The sequence below is a fragment of the Zootermopsis nevadensis genome, unplaced genomic scaffold, assembly GCF_977971745.1.
Source record: "Zootermopsis nevadensis isolate Lab colony 2312 unplaced genomic scaffold, Znev_1.0 Znev_ptg000030l, whole genome shotgun sequence".
Lineage (NCBI taxonomy): Eukaryota > Metazoa > Arthropoda > Insecta > Blattodea > Termopsidae > Zootermopsis > Zootermopsis nevadensis.
In genome coordinates, this window is record NW_028259162.1 from 22,298,020 (window position 1) to 22,321,565 (window position 23,546).

Genomic DNA, 23,546 nt, shown 5'->3' on the forward strand with positions numbered 1-23,546 from the left:
CTGCAACTTAAGACAAGAAGATTTCTGTCTTCTGGACTGTTGCGCCGTGTAGTATGGTCGATGTTTACCAGAATGTCATCGCCCTGAAGAAGGAGGCAGTATGGCCTGTGAAAACCTCAAATCACATTAAGACAACAAACGTGTGATCACATGCTACGAGTCAAAAGACCTTCAGATATACGATGCAAGCAGTGCGTGGCGGTCAGTATACAACCTAAGGCGAAGTCGACATATTACTTTCTACTATGCTTAGGAAAATCCCATACCAAGGTTACTGGAATTTTCGATAAAGATGCAGAACTCTTAAAAGCTTTTAACGATTGTGCCTTGCGTTCAATATAGCTCTTCTGCTGGGCTCCACCCGTCGTTCAAAACTCCAAAACAATTCCACTGCGTTTTGAGGCACTCGGATTGGTCCGTTCTACAGATCCCACCAGCACAGATATTTTCACAGAGCCAGCTCGCATCTCTTTTTGGAATTTCAGACGATGGATGCAGGCCAGATGAACAGAAATATTAAGAAACGCAATGCAAGACTTAAAGGTTCTTGTGTCGTTTTCCCCTAAAGCTTCGATCGATCGCTGTGTTGGTATCACTGATTACATTGCATTTGGAGTTCTGTTAAGGATTCTGATGACACACTGCTCATACGAAAAATGTACTCGTAGTTACTGCAGTGGACACAGACGCCGATTTGATGGTAAAATAACCCACATTTCGTTACAGATAAAGAAAAGTCGTTAAAATTTCGCAAAACGTTACCGCGGGGTCATAATTAACTTGCATGGGAGCTTTTAAAAAGAGTAATTGCAGAGTAACGCAATGATCATATCGGGCTATCTCATATGCGAAATATGAAATGAACTTTTTTTAGCAATATGGCGCACATGAAATGAAAATGAAGTTTTACGTAGGAACATCAATATATATTTCAACGACCGATACATGGATACAGTTTGTTTTTATTTTTAATTGCAACGTCAATGTTCATAAAAGTCGTACACACTCAAAGGCTACAGGAATTTGCAGTTCATGCTCACAGTTACGAACGCATCCTGACTTATTCGTAGGCCCAGAACTACTTTCAAAGGAAATAGACCCTGTAATTTTATTTTGGGGATTAGAAGAACGACGGGGTGGAATTTTTACTACCATTTTCAGTCACAGCCAAGGGGACGAGAGATTTAACTTTCTCCGGAGGACCAAAGTATCAACTCAATTTACGACTTCATCAAATTAGGAAGAGAATACGAAACGACATCAGATAAAATAATCTCACACACAAAAAACAGTTTTAAACATAACGCAAATTTCCAAATAAAAGACTTTTTGTTGAGAATTTAGTAATGGGTATTTGCTACTGAGCCGCCTTCCTTTTCTTTGAGGCAAGGTCACGTGGGTAGCTGTCACTTCCCTTTCAAGAGCGGGCCTGGACATAATTCAGGACCTCGCTATGAATCACGGCACGTCGGATAATCGGGACTGTTCCTAGCCTGGTTTACGTATTTAAACAGAGCTTGTACATGGCAGCGTTGATACGTATTCTGCAGTACATATTTAACCTCATGAGGAACGACAAAGCGGTTGGTTCTGACGCTACCATCTCCATCCACGCTTACGTTAACGAACACTTGATAAGGAAGGGAAATTGATGCTCTAGGGCGAGGTCATCACATCAGTAAGCAGCCAGGCTGTGTTACAAGCAATAAACCAAGTTCATAACTTTCCAGGCTGCCGCCTCGTGCAAAATTTCTGAAATAATACGATGCTGCTGATTTCCAATGCAAATAAGTGGGTATTGTAACATCTCGTGTACGACAAGATCCTTCGTCGGGTACAAATGGAGCAGAGGAGTGGCGGAATAATCAGACAGCGGGCGACGAAATTGAACTACAGATGCCGCAAGTCGGCAACTTCGAGGCTTTACATAATTTTGAGCTCTTCTGCTGTCCCCGATTTTGCACTCATTCTACACACGGCTTCAATGACAGAACGCAGGCTACGTCGGCATGCAGACCAAGCAAACACGGGAATATCAACACGTTTCCCCACAGCCAATAGCATGACCGAAGCATTTCGAGATGTCTGAACACTGTTCCTGAACGCAACAACGACACAAAGACACACTCCACCTTAAGAACCCAACAAAATATTTCCCTGCTTTTTGGAAATCGGAAGGTTCACTGCCATGATCACAAGAGCCAGTCGCTGGCCACTATCCTGAGCAAGTTCGATCCACCCCACTACCCGCAACCTCTGTCTTCTGGACCAACTAGATCTTCCAAATGTTCTCTTGCCTTCAAGATTCCCACACCACTGTATGACCTTATATTCAGTGGCGCTAATGTCGCGGAGGGACGGACAGACAGACACGATCAGCCCGGATGCAGAGTGTACGTCCTTATCAACCACGTGAAATCTAATCGACGTCCGAACAGCGCCTCGTTTTATGACGTATACCATCGACGTCAATTGTTTGCTTAACAAAATGCTTCGTTCATGAGCTCGAAAAGGGTTCGCCGAAAACACAACGAAGACAAACGTTCGCTTTGGGCGCATTAGCACACATCAAAATGAAAAGCGATTAACATCACACAACGTGTTAATTCAGACACGTTACTACAGCGATGTTATTGTAGTGACATTTTAAAACGTAATGGTTCATACAGAACACTTGCGTTTCTGGGTTTCAACGTGCGCTCGCTCAATCACACACTTCACTTACTACACCTTTCAAACAAGGCTGCATATTTATTGGTCCACAACAAATACATTCATTCAATCACGTCTTGATCCACTGAACCGACATTTCACTAATATATTTACACAATTAAACTTACATTAACATGCTCACTTGTTGAATCATTTATTTAAATACTCACTAATTCAGCCCCCTATTTTCTCTCTCCCAAGCTAATTCAGTCATTCACCCAGTCAATATACGAGGCGCGTCCTCAAAGTAAGTTTCCCACTCGTCCCACAGCTAGCAAACCTTATATTGCGCGAAGCGACTGTGCGTACGTGATAGAGCAATGACGTAGCATGGCGCATGCACTAACGGTACTTCCCGCGTTCTCACAGTAGCATCGTTCCAGCTGTTGAAGATGGAGGTTCTTATTCCAGCTCCCGCCGACTGTGAAGTGCGGTCAGTGATAACGCTAGGCCGCACACGGCTCGACGGACAGCAAGTCTCCTGCAGGAGTTCAGCTGGGAGGTGTTTAATCATCCACCCTACAGCCCGGACCTCGCTCCCAGTGATTTCCATCTTTTCCTACACCTCAAGAAATTCCTGTCCGGTCAGCGTCATCGTTTTGAGAATGACAGAGAGGCGGAGATGGTTGTCACACAGTGGTTCCAATCCCAGGCGGCAGACTTCTACGACACAGGTATTCAAAAGTTGGTCCCACGGTATGACCAATGTCTCAATTCCGGTGGCGAATATGTTGAAAAATAGCTGGACACTTGCTGTATCTGTTGCAATAAATATTTCCATGAAATTGTGTTTTGTTTCTGTAAACGGCCCCAGGGAAACTTACTTTGAGGACGCGCCTCGTAATTCATAAACCGAAGCTCAACCACTTATTCAGGCACTGACTAACCACATCACACGCTGTTTCGTTCAGCAATTAGATCACTTTTTCATTCATCTCATAGCGTCACTCGTTTTTTAATTCAGTTTCTCATGTAGCCACGATTCTGATGTTCGGCGCCCAATCGTCCCGTTCTCGTGACCCCGTAGCATTCCCGTGTTCCAAAACGTAGCGTCACACAACGAATACCTCAGACTCTGCGGTATTTTTCTGATCAAACAGTTTTAAAAACTGAAACCAGAGATCCATGTTTCTGTGGCTGCTAATATGGTCAGAAAGGCGTTCTCTTCCCTGGAGCCGTGCTACAGCAGATGAAATCCCCGTCTGAAAAGCCACGGTGCTACTCTGCTGGCTGAATGAGTCGGAAATTTCCCATTATCTCGGCGAGTCGCTTAAATAATTTATCTGTGGGCCTGACTATAGGCTACTGAAACTACCTCTCACTTTTTATTTTCGACATTACTACTGAATTTCGACCATTAGAATACTGAAGTGGTCAGTACGACACTGTCCATTACTTGGGGTACATTTGACGTTCGTCGGGACTTGGATTCGCTTCCGTTCTTGGGTGTCAGACTGCCATTATATTAACATCAAGGAATATAGCCAGCCACCAAAGCCTTCGAGGACACTGTTCACATTAATGGCGGTGCAAAATGAGTACAGAGCTGGACTACTGACTTAACATTAAAACTTTTTTGGTTATAATGGAATAACTGTTAAACCTATGCTCATGAATTATGGTGTAATAATTCAATAAATTGATTTCCCTATATTACCAAATGCCAGATTGCTTGCTGACCTCGGAGTTCCAGCGTATCATAAAAATGTAAATCTTACTGAAATAATTGATAGACACAGCCACAAAACAGGACAGTAATTGAAACAGGACAAATAATTCATTGCAACCGAACTACGCTCATTTAATAACGAATATGAATCATTGCACGTGTTTTTTATGGAAGTCCTGATGCGAGAGAACTAGTTACGATCACAGACGATTTCAAAAAGGGGAAGCCTATTCACACCCCGAAGGTTCGTCTGTTGACGTTGATTCGAAAAAAAAACTTTGTCAAGAAAGCCGTCCCGCTACACGCCATGTACGTCGCTTGGGGGCAGAGCTCCTACTCATTCCTGACCGCGGCACTAGATGTGGATGAGGGGAAAATGTTGAAGCTACACTAAACAAAAGCGAATAAGTTTTGTAAGTTTGCATATTTCATCATCCTTGATGCTGATTTATTACGGTTGCAGCTAGCTACAAATCTGGAAAGATAATTAGAATACAAATATCACAACACCCAACAGCAGAAGATAAATTTCTGACGACAGGTCCACATGAACAGGATCCTTCCATCCTTTTCTCTTCTCGGACTGGGACCTGTTCATATACGTTCTTGGCAGATGATCCAGAAGTGGTTTGCCATTACCTTCTTCTGTGTGTGAATGGAGTAATTGTTGGGATGCCACGGAGGAAAACTCCGTGTTGCCTAGACCACGGCCTTGCCCAACACAAGTTATAAATTCGGGCACCGCCGGGAACCGAACCCGAGACCCCAGAATTTCAAGGCCAGCGTTCTACCCGCTAGACCACCGTGGCGGCTTAAATTCCTGTATGATTTGTTAAATATTCACCAAACGTTTCTCTAAATTGTGAGGAACTTCCTTTTCAAATACTGAACCAGTTCCTTAACCTCCAAATCCTTACGAAGCTTGTCTAACATAACTTCACTTAGGAAGTCTAAATTGTGTTCGTTCGGTTACAGCACGAGAACGAATATGTTGATTAGCACCAAACTTGGCAGGCTTATTTCTTGAGACCAGAAAGAGATCTTAGGAGGATCAAAACTCAGGAAAAATGTCCGGAGGTCGATTCCCGCTGAAGATATTCTTCTAACTCGGAAACTAAATATGATAGGAGAACGGTGCCTGGACCATAGTTGTCTGTTTCGAAGAGGATATTCTTAAACAAAGACAACAACTGCCCTGGGTTCGAGTACCAGCAAAGACGTTTTCTGTAGCTCTGTACTAAGTACGACAGAACAACGCCGCCAAGACCTAATTTGTTTGTTTCGAAGAGGCGATTATGGAAATAAAAAAAACATCACAACACTGAAATCTGTCCTTGGTTCGAGTCCTCACGAGGAAGGTTGACACGGCTCCAAAACCAAGCACAATAGAAGAACGGCACAAATGCAAAATTTGTTCATTTCTACACGGAAATATCGCAGCAAGTTTGATGAAATTTTATTCTCCTCTGCTAACTGCAGTGTCAGCGAATGTGGTTAAAGGTTTTTCCTTTATTTCGGAGAGCCTTTGATGCGATACGTCTAAAAAGAACAACAACGTACCTCAGATTCCCTTGCCTGTAACAAAGTACACCTACGTAAATTGTATTTGTCGGTGAACAGAGTAACTATTGGTCCAATCATTGCTGCCTTCCTCTTTCCAAGCGATTGCGTTCATAAATGCAGTCGTTACACATCCGAGGAATTGCTCTCCCCCCCCACTAGTCACTAACTACGCCTCCCGGTGTAACAGTTTGAAGTAGCTGGCGCCAAGACGATGTATCAGGCTCACGTCATCAACAAACAGTTGAAACGCAATGCTTCAACAGTGGGTCGTCGTCAATACTGAGACAAATGGCAGATCGACTTTGGAGTATTCAGGAGTCCCAGGTTGGAATGCAGATCCGTCCAGGAAAATGATGAGAAAATAACTTAAGACAGGCTACGACATCTTCCTTTCATGCAAATTCCAATTTATAATTAAAAATAATCTTTCAATTCGGTGATGTGCACTTTTTAAGGACGTCACTAAGTAACGAGAGATGAATCAAGAATCACAATCCTTGTCATTTGAACACATGGCTCTACTGACCACGCAAAACGACGGAATTATATTACAATTCAGAAGACTGAAATGTTTACTTGGGAGGATGGCATGAGGTGAGGGTGAGGTGCAAAATCGATCCTTATGCTCGCTGAAAAATTGGAGACTCGGGAGAACAAATGCAGTTGGAGTCACATTGCACCTGCAGCGATAATCAGAATTGTTACGAACTGCGACTACACATAACATCTGGGGCGTTTTTGTCCCAATGTGACGAACCCACACACCCGGTTAATAATTACGTTCTGCTAATGGACTCGGCCAAATTCCTTGCGACACAGACAGAGCTTATATAGAAAAAGTAAAACACAAGAGAGTTTTGTTTTCAAAGACGAACTAAATATTTTACACATAGCGAAATACCATACCTATTCATCAAACCCGCACCTGCGTTATAATTTTCAACATTTCCAGAAGCCTGAAATATTTAAATGTACCACAGCTGCTGTGTATTTACTTGTTGTGCTGTGATGCGAACTACAGCCGACGCTTCGCTTATATAACATCGCCACATCATCGCACAGTAACTCGTCAGTTAATAACAAATTATGTAAATTCAAACAACAATAATTTCATAATACGCGATTATGGTAACAAATATAACAGAAATTCCACGTAATAATAATAATAATAATAATCATGAAAATTATAATAACAATAACAGCGCGTGCACTGAATTCGTAACCTAAAGTATCAGCGTCATAATTTTTCTGAATCCATGAGACAAGATGAACCTTCACTTGCAGCCGTAAGAAATCTGGAATTGCAAACCAGAGCAAAGGCTAACTTGTGTCGAGAATCGCTTGCTCGACTCTTTCGGTCAAACGCTGTTATTTGTCTTGATCTGGGAATCATTTATTTAAAAAGTTGCAAGGAGCTGACTGTGATGCTGGGGAACTGTTGAAGTTATCCAAAAGGTTATTAAGTTCGCGTCTTGTGTATGGAACGAAATTCATGTCTGAAGTAAAACGACGAACGGGGACCAAAATTACGACGCAGCAACAGACCGAGATGTACGCAAAACTGCCATTGTCTTAAGTCAAAAGTCGAGTCACGTGTGAACATCACTAAAAAAACCCAAATAATCCCTCCTGAATGTGAATAACCTGAAATTACAGTTTCAATCTTTCAGGCCTCAAGACATAATAATTGCACATTTTTGGGCTCTTTCATACGCCATCGTGTTTCCTCAAACTACGACGTTTCGGGAGATGACTCTTCCCGCAAACTGGTAATTCAACGCCACTTACAGCAACATTTAGAGAACATTAATTTTGATCGATTCAAAGAAGAAAATTGACTTACGTTTGAGTTACAATGAAGAATTCTCTCAGTCGTTTTCAAATAAATCTAAGACCAGTTGGGCGTTGCTAAAAAATCTGTCGACAATCGATAGCTTCTCTTTTGAGAAAGACTCTACTAATTCCGAACATCCTGTACATCCACGAAGCAGACAGCTGACTTCAAAAACGCGTAGGAACTCCAATGTCCAGGAACAGGATAACGCTAAACTTGTTTCGTGTGCTTGCACATTTATTTTCATATTTTCTACTCGAGCAAAACCAAAGCCTCTTTTACAAATTTCAAAGTACGCCTAACAACTTCGCCATTTTTATCGTATATAAACTTAACTGATAATACAGCATCGTCGAACGCTGTAATCCACTGATTCTCTTCCTCAACATCACCACGAAGCTCTTCATTGAAAAGCTGTTGTTGGCACATTTACTTGTAAGACCCAGATTTAATTAATGTATTCTGAGAATTTCTCTGTCATAGACAAGGCCTTACGCTTGCCTCAGATACCTGAGCGACGTCTTTTACCAAGCGCGGCTAAGACTTTAAACCGATGATTCACACAACACTCTCAATCGGGAAAAAAAATTAGAGGAACGCGTATGCACAGCCTACACTGAACCAACTCGACATCCGCGTGTCCCTAGGGTTTCGGGAGCCACGTACTGCAAACCGCCCTGGACTGACGAAGTGTACAGCTGTTTAGTGCCATCCGACAGTTAAAAAATAATTAAATGCTTCAAGGCCACAGGTTGCACATCTGGGCCTATTGTAGAAAACACGTGGACACAGAGTCACGCAAAGATAAGGAGGGGACAAGCCGTGACTCCGCGAACCGAGTGACGTCACAGGAGTCCCCTCAAAACTGTCATGGCAGAACTGCGTTCGTCTCACCACACGCTGCACTTCGCACAATCGAGGAAAATCATCTCATCCGGCCCCGCGATTCACACCCACGAGTACGAGCAGTGCAGATACTTCGGCGGCAGTTCGAAACGGACTCCCGCTGACCAAGAATGCGGCAGTGAAGATCCGCACAAAGGCATCGGGTTCGAGACCACTCACATGCCCACCGTGCGAGGTCCAGTCGTCTCCTTCTCCCTGGCATTACGTGCGCTTGCAATTCGCAAGTGGGGGATCATTTCAATTGGGGGAATCCTTTCAGCGCTGATTTCTCAACGCACAGAAAATCGGAACACCAGGCGGCATTTTCCACTGCCCGGAAGGGAAGTGGTAACCTCGGGTCGGAAATTGCATTGGATGCGATAGTGATGTCTTAGAGGGGTGGTCCATAATCTTTAAATCCAAAAATACATTTGATTTCTATGACGACACGAACCGTAGAGTTTCCAGAAACTGTCCGGAAGTATTTTGAAAAATTCGCAACCACACAATGTAGTTGCTATGGAGAACGCTCCGTAAAGGAGCAACAGATTCTTAGGTTGTCACGTCGACCCAGCACCTTACGGAGCAAAATCTACGGACTAGCTAAAATAAAAGTACTTTAATTTGAATCAAGTTTGAGTCTTTAGAGCCGAACATCCCCTAATCTAACCTTACATACAAAGTTGAAATTGTGGGCTTATGTGTTTGTTCCCTGTTATCTCGAGAACGGGTTTACCGACTTACACTAACCTCCTCATTCTTACATCTCGAACCAGGAAGAGATCATTTGAGGGTCAAAATTCCGGAGAGTGTTTCTGAGATCGATTCCTGCTCAGGGTGTATCCCGTAGGTCGGAAAACAAGCACAACAGAAGAAAAGCGTGTATATCGCAAAGAAGACAGCAGAAACAAAGAATAGAATCACAAAAATTATCCTGTGTTCGATTCCCAGTTACGATGTTTTCTGTAGCTCGCATAATAAGCATGACAGAAGAACGGTGCCAAGTTCAAAGGTGTTTGTTTCGAACAGGAAATGTTTAAGCAGATGCCAATACACCGAAAACTGTCCTGGATTCTAGTCCTGACGGAGATGTTTCGTTCGCTCCGAAACTAAGCACAAGAGAAAAACGACGCCAAGACAAACTTAGATCTTTTCAGAGAAAATATTTCAGAAATTAAGGTCATTAAATAAAATAAACTCTAATGAGTTCGAGTCTTGTTGCCGATGAACCGACGCCGAGCGTGGCGACGCCTGTATACATGAAACCGTCTCAATAATCATGACCTGAGACTAAGACGATACGACACTCCGACTCAACATGACAACGAAATTACCATGGACACGTACCCATGCACCAGAACAATCGCAAAGCTAACACAAATGTCGTTACTCTGAAACAGATGGCGTTCCTCGGCACTCTCTCAAGGTCGCCTTTCCGATATATAAGACCACGTGCCTGTGGAGCAGTTACCATTCAACCATGAACTACAAGCTGATCGTCGTCATGCTGTTCCTCGTAATGGGGGTAAGTCTGTTCTTTTCCATCAGCCGTAGATTAACCTGCCTTTGATGGTTAAGTCATGGTGAGTCAAAGTCAGTATCGTAGAGGATACAGAACGTGAAATTACGTCAGTAACTTCCGGGGCGCCATTTTCTTCCACAATTTTCTCTCTCCGTGCATGAGAATGCTTAAATCTCACCGAGTCACGTGTATCCAAGTCTCAGAAGTGATTGGTTGGTGCGTGTTTGCTTTTCGTCAGAGGAATGAAAGTTCCCGGTGATGATCATAGATGTACTAACACCACTTAGCAGCTTCCACGAGCACTTCTAACGGAGCGTCAGTGACAAGAACGTAGCACGGTTCGTGTTTTATTAAGTCTACGTGCGTGGTGAGTGAAAGGGAGTGGCTTCTCCAGCAGAAAATTGAAAAATAATGTCATTTATTGATACATTTCTGGGTGAAATATCCACTAGGATAGAATTACAATTTGACAACCGAAAAAATCATTTTGTCCTTCTAATTTGAAGGTTTGACAATTACGCATTGCACGAATATTTATGGCGTACGCGTTGGGTTCAAATAGTCCCCTAGCCATTCGGTCTCAAACACTAAATAAAAACACCCTTAAGCTGAGATAGGTTAGGTTTCGCGCTCAGATCCAGTTGTAACAAAATGGCTGACTTCTAGGTTTTAAATCCGTGTAGTCTGATAGAAATTAAAAAAACGTTTCGGAGGACTTTTCTGCTTCCATCATCACGTCATGAGAACCTCATATCAAACTCACCTGAAGTTTATTCACCACATGAACACATTGCCATGTTCTCTGAAATTAAATTCCTTATCGTCACTACAAATATCCTGAACAATGACTGTTCCTCATGTTTCGACAAAATACTAACAAGAAATGGCTCTCAATATGTTGAAAATAATAATTAATCTGACTCAATAAAATTAATAACAGTGTTGTGATGTATTTACAGGCGCTGGTCGAAGGAAAGCGTCTGGCGAACTTAGGGCACAAGTTGAAGCAAGAAGCTGAGAAAGTGGGCAAAGAAGCTGGCCACATCTTGGAAGGAAAAGTCGCTCAGAAAGCCGCTGATGTCGTCTTCAACGCGGTATTAAGGAAAGGATAACAGCAGAGAGGCAGAAATGTGAACTACGAAAATCAACAACGTTTGTTACAAATTGTATCATTCTTTTACAATAAACCCCAAATGACTTGCCCAGAAATCTGTGTTTTAACCCAGGATCATCCCATGCAGTACAGACATCGTCTCGACTGAATATATTGCGCGCTTTTTGCAAACAAAGAGAAATGAACACTGGAGAAACTCTCTTTATCTCCTTGTTTTTCTCCAAAACTACAGAATGCATGTCGATATAAGTCAGGGAGACTTCCACGAAAAGATGTTTATCAAGTATAATTTTCGTTCGAACCAAACCAGTAATATCTCAACATTTTCAAAAGTTCAGGTCAACTGAAACGTCAGTACACTTCTGAGAGAAACGGACAGATGACGTGACGAAAATGTTAGACGACTTCAAATCCCATTTTCAATGTGTTCACTTTCTGATACATTTACCTGTAAACTTTTGTGCCCGTGGTGATTATATAATTATTTAAGAGGAAAGCAACTTGTAACCCCGTGCATTGCGACAGACGTGAAACCTTTCGTCTGTGTTCAGAATAAGATTGCTAACTGCGCTGTGTCACCGCGAACGTCAACCCAGAAATACGCAAAATCATTTCGAACGCATTCAGAAACTCGCAGGCGCCCTCAAACCTGCGTTATCCTCAATGCCATCGTCGCATCCACGAAGCTCCACACCCACAACGTACGACGAACACCGTCCCGCACCCATAATTCCACGGTGGAATTTATCGCAGAAAATACGAACAACTTACTGCACAAATTACTTATCGAGAAGCAGAATTAATGAGATACCGACGCTCTACAGCGACGCACTGGACGTGGAATCCGCCACGACATCGTGCCGCCGCGGCTGCGAGCGAACTACCGGGAAATAAGCCGGTCGCAACACCAGGAGGTGAACTCCGAGTAACGTGGGACTGCGTGAAATACATGAATTCTTGTACTTGATTCTGAAGTATATAAATAATCTTGACCGGGACGTGAACACATGACCTCCTCCCTCAGTCTCCTTGACGAAGCAAACAATATTGGTCTTATTCATTTTCTCCTATCGAAATTCGTTTCGAAGGTAAGAACCAAGTTCACCGCAACCCGAGGCTAAGACTGTTTCCGGGTTCCGTCCTCTGTCCCCGTAATCTCATCGCCGAAACCAACAACTTTTGCCACCAATACTCACGCTCGTGGTTTATTATATTTCTAAAACCTCTTCCTGGTTTCAAGGAATAAGCGTTCAAAGTTTGGTTGAAATTGTTGTATCCGTTCTCCATCTATAAGCAAACACGTACAAGCCACACTTTCTGTTGAGATTGCCTAATGTTTCCCCTTTCTGTGATATGAAAAGAGCACAGCATTACATGGACTTTAGTACCTACAAAAGTGCCATATATTCACACCCTGCTTCTTCTAGAGTACATTGGTGTTGCGCTATTACCACTATAGAGCATGACGGCTTCCTTCTACATCCCTTCCAATTCATTATTCACAATCTTCCTCTCATTAGGAATCATACAGGCTCAGCTACTCAAAATGAGTCGTTAAACAAGCCGAGGTTTCTACATTTTACAATTCTTCTTGCTGTGCTATGAGGATCTACAGACTATAAAGCAATATCCCAAGATGCCAAGCAGTCACAGTACATCTTCTAACAGACAAACATCATTAATCACGCACAAAAACCAAAAAAAAACAAAAATGTCCCCATAAGGTCTGCCATACTCTAAGAATAAGCTAAGGCGGGGTTAGAACCCGATGCTGCAGGCGAATTGGGGTCATTACCGGGGTGAACCAGCGAATGTGGACTCAGCTTAAATAACGATTAACCCCAGAGTTACCAGTTTCTTGCAAGGGTTTCTGGGAGCAGGGACCAGCTCAACTGACACATAAATCATCACCTTGGCATTTACGTAATGTCACGGCATTTGTTCAAGAGTTTCCAATCGCTACGAAACTTAACTTTGTACACAGACTCACCACAGCAAGGTTAATGACATTCGGCTTTCCGATAGCTACATCATTTATCAAGCCTCCAAAGTAATTAATTATTTAGAATACCCTTGCACTGCAGGTTGCAGCAGTTAATCTGTTAAGTGCAGTGCGAACCAATGTGGTGAAGTTTGGGCAAACGCCGTTCCCTTTTCCTCGGAATGTCTCAGCCCGAATATCTCTCTAGAGGGAACAGAGATCTTCAAACTCGCACGTTCGTGCAAGATCACATTCCTTATTCCGAATAAATGGGAAGGAGAAAAGAAAAATCTGCATTCTTAATACATAAGGACTTTGTAAAGTTCTGGTGTCCCACTCCCGCACGTCTTCAGCGCTCCACCCACTTCTTCATCAGCGACAGCCTTGGTCAGCAAACAAACTCACACTTACAGCCGGATCAAGACCAGATATCGTCTTTCTTTGAAAGGCTAAATACTTGCGAATTAAACTGCGTCAAGAACCCCCCCTCCCCGAATAATTTGTTGCAATTCCGTGTATCCGGCGTCCTATGCTTCCAGTGCCACGTGATTCCAGCTTCCAGTAGTTCCAGCCTTCCCTCTTTGAATTATTTAACGTTTCCAGCGCCCTACATTTTCATAGTTCCGCGTTTCCAGTTTCCAGTTTGTCCAGCGTCCTGACTTTCAGCCGTTTCGTGCGATCAGCGTTTTATGTTTCCAGAATTGTAATCTTCCAGGACCACAAGTTTCCAACATTCCGGATAGCAAGTATTCCAACACCACGTTATGTTACCTTAGCCTTTTACGTTACATTACGTTAGGTTAATTTGAGATAGCTAAAGTTATATAATCTTAACTTTAATAAGTTCAGGTCAGATGACGTTCCGCTTAGAGTTTTCCACATTTCACAGTTTCCTAATTGTGCATTTCCCAGGTTTCCAGCGTTCCGTTCCCCGAGTTCCGTGATTCCAGTGTCCCCTGACTCTAGAGTCCGTCGTCTTCAGCTCCAGGTATCTGCATTATTTCGTACTTCCACAGTCTCGAGTTTCAAGAGCCCAGTGTTCCCAGTTTATGTGAACGGCCTGAGACGGCGGCTGTAATTGTTCAAATCTCCAGACATAATAACTTCTATCTATAAAGGAATAAAAGTGGCTTGGACATCAGACACTTGAAATAATTCCGTCAGTCGTTTACAGACAAATCTAACGTTCACATTTCCTGAGTTCCTGTTAGGCTTCTTAAAGCTTCAGCATGAGCAAAGAACGCCCACGTCTCGACGTCACAATTTAATTAGGAAATAGGCAACCAGCGTGACCCAGACTCACTGTCGGAATACAATCCTTTGAAAATTGGGACCAGAACCACTGTTGGAAAAAAGTGTTGAAACGATGGTAAGCAATGTCATTGCAGGATCACGTTATATCAACGATTACAACCACGGCCCTTGCTGGAACCCTGTTATAGCAATGGCAATCGAGAGCTATCTTATTTCTTCCGAGTAAGACTCCACTAATTCCGAACATCCTGTATGCCCCGCCTGTCCACGAAGCAGGCAGCTGACGTCAAAAACGCGTAGGAACTCCAGTGCCCAGGAACAGGATAACGCTAAACTTGTTTCGTGTGCTTGCACATTTATTTTCATATTTTCTACACAAATAACACCGAAGACCCTTTTACAAATTTCAAAGTACGCCTAACAACTTCGCCATTTTTATCGTATATAAACTTAACTGATAATACAGCATCGCCAAACGCTGTAATCCACTGATTCTTTTCCTCAACGTCACTACGAAGCTCTTCATTGAAAGGCTGTTGTTGGCACATTTACGTGCAAGACCCAGATTTAATTAATGTATTCTGAGAATTTCTCTGTCATAGACAAGGCCTTACGCTTGCCTCAGATACCTGGGCGACGTCTTTTACCAAGCGCGGCTAAGACTTTAAACCGATGATTCACACAACACTCTCAATCTGAAAGTAAAATAAATGGAACACCTCTGCACAGCCTACACTGAACCAAATCGACATCCGCGTGTCCCTAGGGTTTCGGGAGCCACATACTGCAAACCCATACTCAAACCGCCCTGGACTGACGAAGTGTACAGCTGTTTAGTGCCATCCGACAGTTAAAAAATAATTAAATGCTTCAAGGCCACAGGTTGCACATCTGGGCCTATTGTAGAAAACACGTGGACACAGAGTCACGCAAAGATAAGGAGGGGACAAGCCGTGACTCCGCGAACCGAGTGACGTCACAGGAGTCCCCTCAAAACTGTCATGGCAGAACTGCGTTCGTCTCACCACTCGCTGCACTTCGCACAATCGAGGAAAATCATCTCATCCGGCCCCGCGATTCACACCCACGAGTACGAGCAGTGCAGATACTTCGGCGCGACGTCACTGTTCGAAACGGACTCCCGCTGACCAAGAATGCGGCAGTGAAGATCCGCACAAAGGCATCGGGTTCGAGACCACTCACATGCCCACCGTGCGAGGTCCAGTCGTCTGCTTCTCCCTGGCATTACGTGCGCTTGCAACTCGCAAGTGGGGGATCCTTTCAATTGGGGGAATCCTTTGAGCGCTGATTTCTCAACGCTGACGTCGGGTCAGAAATTGCTTTGGATGCAATAGTGGTGCCGTAAAGGGACATGATTACATTGCAAATTACGAAACAAGGCGGGGAGATGTGTGTAAATTAGGACCTATCTCATATGAACAGGGTGAGCGATGCTCTGTTTGCCAAAACGGAGATTATGTTTAAATCAGGAAACAGAAGATGATGCTAGAAATGTCCACCGCGTTCCTAATGTTTGGTGAGAGCCCGTGAACGGTTCCTCTGCCACGAGAACGGTTCACCAGACCAGATGCTGCCGAATTGCTTTGAAGGGCAGAATCGGGAGGAGTATCCTCGATCTCATTCCGTCAAGTTTCACAAGGAGGAGTAGTCTGGAAATATTCGGTGGTGAACACTCGTTGCACTTTTGAATAAGACATACTTGCACCTCGACTTTTTAATGACAAATGACGGAATGGCACGAACAGATTAGAATAGGAAGTAACATGAGTGGGCTCTTGTAATAGTCCCTGATCGACATTTTGTATTTGTTAAGCCGATCGAGTTATATCGAGTTGCAACTATCAATAAAATATTTGTATATCTATTGTTTGACTTCTCGTCCTGTATAAACGCTGTTTATGAAGTACTGAATTTAAAGTACGCCGATGTACTTAATGAGAAATGAAATTATTGTTACGAAGAATATATATTTAAATAAATACTGGAGAACGCTGGTCTAAAATTAGCTTCAATAAATAGCCAAGCAATTCCGGGCATAACATGGTAAGACATTAAAGTTACGCTTACTGAACGACACGTAAAATTCATCCATACTCGAAATATGATTCAATTCGGTTACACGCACATCCATACTGAGTCGTCTATGGCTGATAAACATCAATACAACAAAGTTATAGAAGCCACATAGACACAGGTTTCCCAACCTTAAGCCTGCCAACGAACTTCGCGAAGTTCCCGCACATGTATTGTGATATTGTATCTGTTAGGTTAGGTTCAAATACAATTACCACATCACATAATTATTTTATTGCAAGTTAACAGTCTACGGAACATGACTATTAAAGAAATCTAACTAATTATATGTGGTGTAATCCATATACAACATTATTCCTAGTTCATATAAACGTATAGAGTGTATACCACTAATTATATATATATAATAATAATATATTTGGTTTAGAACTATATACAGAGATCTGTGGCCGCCTAACACCAGGTTTTCACGGCCACAGTCCTTACATACGTAGCACTAATCGCACTACTGCTTACTACAACTATTCACTAATGCTACTCTACATGACTATTCCTTAATCCCTGATACTATTTACATAACTCTTTCGTATTGTTCTCTTGCTTTCTACCCCAGTGGCAGTTCTAAATTCCTAATTTTGACCTGTCTTTTACATCTTACTTTGTACAGAAATTTCCCTACATCCCTGACCTACGTGTCATTCGTAGTGCTTAAAATTTTCTTGAAGGCCAACTCTTCACCAACGGTGAACCACATGTTCCTCAGGAGCTGTTCCCTCCACCTCCCGGTTTCCGTACACTTTAATAGTATGTGAATCTCGTTTCCTACCCGATGTTTTGTATCTGTAGTGCCTTACAGCACAGCTGAGACATTTTTAAACCATTCTCTTATCTGATGCTTGTTTAATTCACCGCTCCATGTTTTAAATACTTTGTGTGACATCGTGAGCCAGATGTTAGTAAAGACGTCACAGAGAACAACACAGGGTAACGTTATGTGTGAAGACATTAGCATGAAGAATATCTCAAACGCAATGCAACGGTACAATTTTCACGAATTCTCCAAGTGGTGGTTAAGTGTCATATGCAAAGAAGTTTCGTAAACATTTCGCTCAAGACGAATTGCAGTTTGGTACAAGTAGACACAATTTATCAGAACTCTGTATCGTTACAGTATGAAATAAGTAGAAGGAATATGATGTAGACAGACGCCTTTATAAACTTTATAAACTCGTTATTTCAAAAGAATTACCATGGACACGTACCCATGCACCAGAACAATCGCAAAGCTAACACAAATGTCGTTACTCTGAAACAGATGGCGTTCCTCGGCACTTTCTCAAGGTCGCCTTTCCGATATATAAGACCACGTGCCTGTGGAGCAGTTACCATTCAACCATGAACTACAAGCTGATCGTCGTCATGCTGTTCCTCGTGATGGGGGTAAGTCAGTTCTTTTCCATCAGCCGTAGATTAACCTGCCTTTGATGGTTAAGTCATGGTGAGTCAAAGTCAGTATCGTAGAGGATACAGAACGTGAAATTACGTCAGTAACTTCCGGGGCGCCATTTTCTTCCACAATTTTCTCTCTCAGTGCATGAGAATGCTTAAATCTCACCGAGTCACGTGCATCCAAGTCTCAGAAGTGATTGGTTGGTGCGTGTTTGCTTTTCGTCAGAGGAATCAAAGTTCCCGGTGATGATCATAGATGTACTAACACCACTTAGCAGCTTCCACGAGCACTTCTAACGGAGTGTCAGCGACAAGAACGTAGCACGATTCGTGTTTTATTAAGTCTACGTGCGTGGTGAGTGAAAGGGAGTGGCTTCTCCAGCGGAAAATTGAAAAATAATGTCATTTATTGATACATTTCTGGGTAAAATATCCACTAGGATAGAATTACAATTTGACATCCGAAAAAATCATTTTGTCCTTCTAATTTGAAGGTTTGACAATTACGCATTGCACGAATATTTATGGCGTACGCGTTGGGTTCAAATAGTCCCCTAGCCATTCGGTCTCAAACACTAAATAAGTACACCCTTAAGCTGAGATAGGTTAGGTTTCGCGCTCAGATCCAGTTGTAACAAAATGGCTGACTTCTGGGTTTTAAATCCGTGCAGTCTGATAGAAATTAAGCAACGTTTCGGAGGACTTTTCTGCTTCCATCATCAGGTCGTGAGAACATCAGATCAAACCCACCTGAAGTTTATTCACCACATAAACAAATTGCCGTGTTGGTGACGATGATAATGAGCCCTTTGTTATCAGAACGAATATGTTTTTACGAGTGCGCCATATATGAACGTGGTAAAATTCACCATGAGCAGTCAAGGCTCAAAAGGCTTTATAATAATAGAATTACGTTGATCAGTTTTGAAAATAAATCATGCCGATCTTATAATTTCCATATAAAGAATATGAAATAGGTACCGTCCGTTCTTAGCTATGTCTTGCTGTACGCAGAACATACATGACAGTGACTGAAGATAAACGAACCGAACGCAAAGCGTGGAGTACGAAAAGACATGCAACAGGTTACAACCACATTATGCACTCTCTGCTTATTGTTAAGATGAGAAAATCCTAACGAACCGACCACCTTGCCCAATTTCATCGCAGCGACACAGTGAAAAATGCAGACGGACAGGAATCATCAGTTGCCCCGGTGACTGACGATTCTGTTTACGCTTTAAACCTAGTGTGTAGCGATCCGGTCAATAGACCTACGTTCAACGCTTCGAACCCCTCACAGAATTAATTGTCGACTTCGACGCACTTTATTAGCAAACATTACACTTCCCACCACGAAACAAATATTTTTATCACACCGCATTGCCTTTCTGTCCGTTCGTTCCCTCTCTACAGACGTATTATGATTAAAAATATTTTTAGCATTAACGAGCCTTCAGGGTTCTGACAAGACGGAATTTCATGAAACGCTGAGCGACTACAAGCGTCTTATGACGGACGGACTCAGTTACAACTTTCAACTGCCGTACCAAACCCCGACCGGGTGTAATACATTTTCGAGGCCTATAACGAAACATCATTCGGTATGCCTACAGTCGTCTTTTAAATGAAGTCAAATCTTTCGTTCTCAATTCGTTCTGCGTGGCAGGCGTACGGTACGATGGTATGAAGAATGTCGAAACGCGTAGTGCACTATTCTTCTAGCCCTTGGGTCCAGACCAGCCTCCTATCCAGAGGGCAGAGGCGGTCTTAACCGAGGGGCTAATGCGCGGACGGGGTGTGACACTGACCACTGACCTGTGACCTTCATCTAATGCCGGGGTCTACACGAATAGGAGCGCGGGCAAAGAACCTAAATTTTAGTGACTCGATAAAATTAATAACAGTGTTGCGATGTATTTACAGGCGCTGGTCGAAGGAAACCGTTTTACCAAGATAGAGCACAAGGTGGCGCACGTGGCGGGGAAGGTGGGAAAAGAAGCTGGCCACATCTTGAAAGGGAAAGTCGGTCATAAGGTCGCCGAAGCCGCGATCGCCGCTTTACTAAGGAAATGAAAAAGTTGAGCGGCAGAAATGTGGACTGCGAGAACCAAGATGCTAGTTGCAATCTGTAACGTTCTTGAACAATAAACAAACAAACAAAATTCTTCATAACGTTGCCGTGTCTTAACCTGCAAATTACAGAAATCCCCTACAATACTAACAAACAATGGTGAGGCTGCATATATATGTTTATCTCCGTGTGTTTCTCCAAAACTACTGAATGCATGTCCGGGAGGCTTGCACCAAAATATGTTACGCAGTATAATTTTCGTTTGAAACAAACCAGTAATATCTCCACATTTTCAAAAGTTCAGGTCAACTGAAAAGTCGATACATTTCTGAGAGAAACGGACAGATGCCGTTTAGAAAATGTTAGACGACTTCAAATCCCATTTTAAATGTGTTCACTTTCTGATACTTTCACCTGTAAACTTTTGTGCCCTTGGTGATTATATAATTATTTAAGAGGAAAGCAACTTGTAACCCCGTGCATTGCGACAGACATGAAACCGTTCTTCTGTTCAGAATAAAATTGCTAACTGCGCTGTGTCACCGCGAACGTCGACCCAGAAATACGCAAAATCATTTCGAACGCATTCAGAAACTCGCAGGCGCCCTCAAACCTGCGTTCTCCTCAATGCCATCGTCGCATCCACGAAGCTCCACACCCACAACGTACGACGAACACCGTCCCGCACCCATAATTCCACGGTGGAATTTATCGCAGAAAATACGAACAACTTACTGCACAAATTACTTATCGAGCAGTAGAATTAATGAGATACCGACGCTCTACAGCGACGTACTGAACGTGGAATCCGCCACGACATCGTACCGCCGCGGCAGCGAGCGAACTACCGGGAAATAAGCCGGTCGCAACACCAGACGTGGCCACTGTGTACGAAGCGTTCCATCAACTGTGAGTCTTCACACGATTAGCAATTATTAAACAGAATAACACTTTTTATAACTGCGGGCGCACTATTATGTGCGTTCAGTTGAATGCGCTGGCGAATGTAAACAGAGGTTAGTGGAAAACTTCGTTCCCCTTCCCCTGATGTGTTTATTTCGGGAAATAACAAATGCTTACAAAATATAACGAATACTGAGCTGTCAATGTATCAGTAATACTTATATGATAATTATTAAAATTCGTAGAAAGAATACTGACTACGCCAGAGTTTAATGACAGCTGCCGATGGTTCGTGAAAGTCATTTAAGTCATTAAACAGGCCAGTGCCTGAAACATGTTGTCGAATAAAAGCGTGTCTACTCGCAAGAAGATGAACTGGCTTGTAACTCTGCAACTCAAGAACTCCTAGTTTTCCCCCGTGTACCAGCACGTGTCTGTAGCCAGGAATTCAATTCACGTTTCTCGCACCTTCATTTCGAATTCCGTCTCATCATCTTGTGCCTTGTCGTGTCTTCCCCACCTAGACGGGGATGGAGCGAAAGGCACAAGTCCCAAACAGGATACATCTCGAAACAAGGAACACAGCAGCTAAACACAAAACCACTGTAGGCACGTATCACGATTTCGATTATTATACCATGTCTGTCAGTCCATCCGTCACTATGGTTACAGATTTTCGGAAAATTCAAAACACTACGAAAGAGATTGGTTCTGTAATTAAAAATAGTTAGGCTGCATGAGACAAAGGAGATTTTGACCTAACCAGAATTCCATCCCATGACCCCATGGGTCATGGGATGGAACGGCTAGTAATAAAACAGGCGAACCCTCTTATTAAAATCATTCTTTAAAAACCAACAGGTCAGGTGTCACGTATCCATAAATTCTTTAATGTCCATTGTAATTCATATTCAGTTCGGGCTGTGACAATCCGGTCGTGTGAAAACAGCAGAAGTATCTAGGCGGGTGTCGTTAATTCGGATTCCTCCACTTTTCGCCTCATATCACATTAGACACTTCTCCCTCCCTCTTCTACTGATGAACATTAGTTATTACTATATAAGAAGCGCGTGTCATTTATGAAAGTATCCTAAAGAATTTAATGCTATTAAAGTTCTGCAAAATTGTTCTCCAATTTATCAACAGCTACATGACAATTAATACACATTAAGTCATGTGCTATTTAACACACTTAAAGAGGTTCATCTTATTGCGAATGTGTGCAGACGAAACATTTTTGTAATTATACCCCCTGTCCTTCTACTAACGTTCGGAGAGTAGAGATGTTGTCTTCTGGTTTTATTTCTTAAATATATTTATTTACCTTTAAAGCTTCTACATCGTAAACCAGATTCGTTTCCTCATAGCAAGTACGCAATTTCCTGATGCAGCGAGGAGGGCCGAATCTCCCTTCGCCATAACCGCAACACCTTAAGGTGCCTGTCTTCTGGGATGTAGCGCCTTGTAGTCTGGTAGAGGTTTACCGACGTTTCCGGGGTCCTTACCGCCTCCGTCACCGGGGCGAAGGACCTCTGGAACGTCAGTAACATTCTCCCAGACCTCACGGCGCTGCAACCCAGAAGACAGCAGCCATCTTCGGACTCACCGCCTCGAAAATCATCAACTTCAACATCCTGCTCCGGAACCAATCACATTCAACCCCTGAAGTAATCGGTTCTGGCCTAACATTAACAGCCGCTGCGGTCACGACGTCCCAAGTAGCACCAGATCGCTGTTCCTTCCGCACTACGGCAGCCGTACTCAGTTAAGAGGACACGGCTAAACCAAATCAGAGTTCTGTTACCGTATACAAAATTTGTGTGAGCTGCAGCGCGTGTATCGATTAATCGATTCGATTGATCGGAATGGTCCGCAGCGACTGATGATGCAGTGGGGACACGCAAGTTCCCACCGGTGCTGTTTAGTGATACGTACGGCGAGGGATTCTCAATAAACGCACGAGGACTTGATTACAATTCCATATCCGGTTACTGATCCAAAACATCACCAGCTTACTTATTATATGAACGTAGTTACGGTAACCATGATAGACTTCACTGTCTAAGAAACATACACAGTTTTGTAGTCTCGTGGTTTGTAACCTGAGTTTTTCTTAAAGCGCAGGTCCACTGCTCGCATTGCTTGTTTCATGCCAATTGCCGTTCTTTACAAGAAGCCAGAGTCATTTTATTTTGTTACTGAATTTCGCCCAGAATACCAAATCAGTCGTGTTTACTGCATCTGTAACTAATTCCTTCGTCGAGTTACAGAAACAGTAAACCCAAGATGTGTACAGCTTCTGAGTCGTTATACCGAGTAAATACTCAGTAGAATACTAATTTAAAACCTGTATTTTTCATCGGCCTGTCCTCTGACAGTTTAAGGAGTTCGCCGCCATGCGTCAGTTAAACGAAAACTCCCGAAGTGCGCTGTAATATCATGTCGCCAACGAAGTCCACGGAGCATAAACCTCCTCGAGAACAAATACCCTTCCCTTCTGCACAACCCAGAAGCTCATTACCGCGTTCAAA

General features: G+C 43.0%; 1 protein-coding gene and 2 long non-coding RNA genes across 8 annotated transcripts in view; 2 read left to right on the forward strand and 1 right to left on the reverse strand.

Annotated features, from left to right (window-relative positions):
- The window catches only part of LOC110836352 (protein O-mannosyl-transferase TMTC2), a 745,449-nt gene that overhangs the window by 486,768 nt on the left and 235,135 nt on the right, over positions 1-23,546 (reverse strand). The window lies entirely within an intron of this gene.
- Positions 10,117-11,394, forward strand: LOC110836514 (uncharacterized). The gene is made up of 2 exons (XR_002545325.2): positions 10,117-10,188; positions 11,145-11,394. It is a non-coding gene; the product is annotated as an uncharacterized LOC110836514 (long non-coding RNA).
- Positions 17,946-20,213, forward strand: LOC147872221 (uncharacterized). The gene is made up of 2 exons (XR_015537901.1): positions 17,946-18,029; positions 19,965-20,213. It is a non-coding gene; the product is annotated as an uncharacterized LOC147872221 (long non-coding RNA).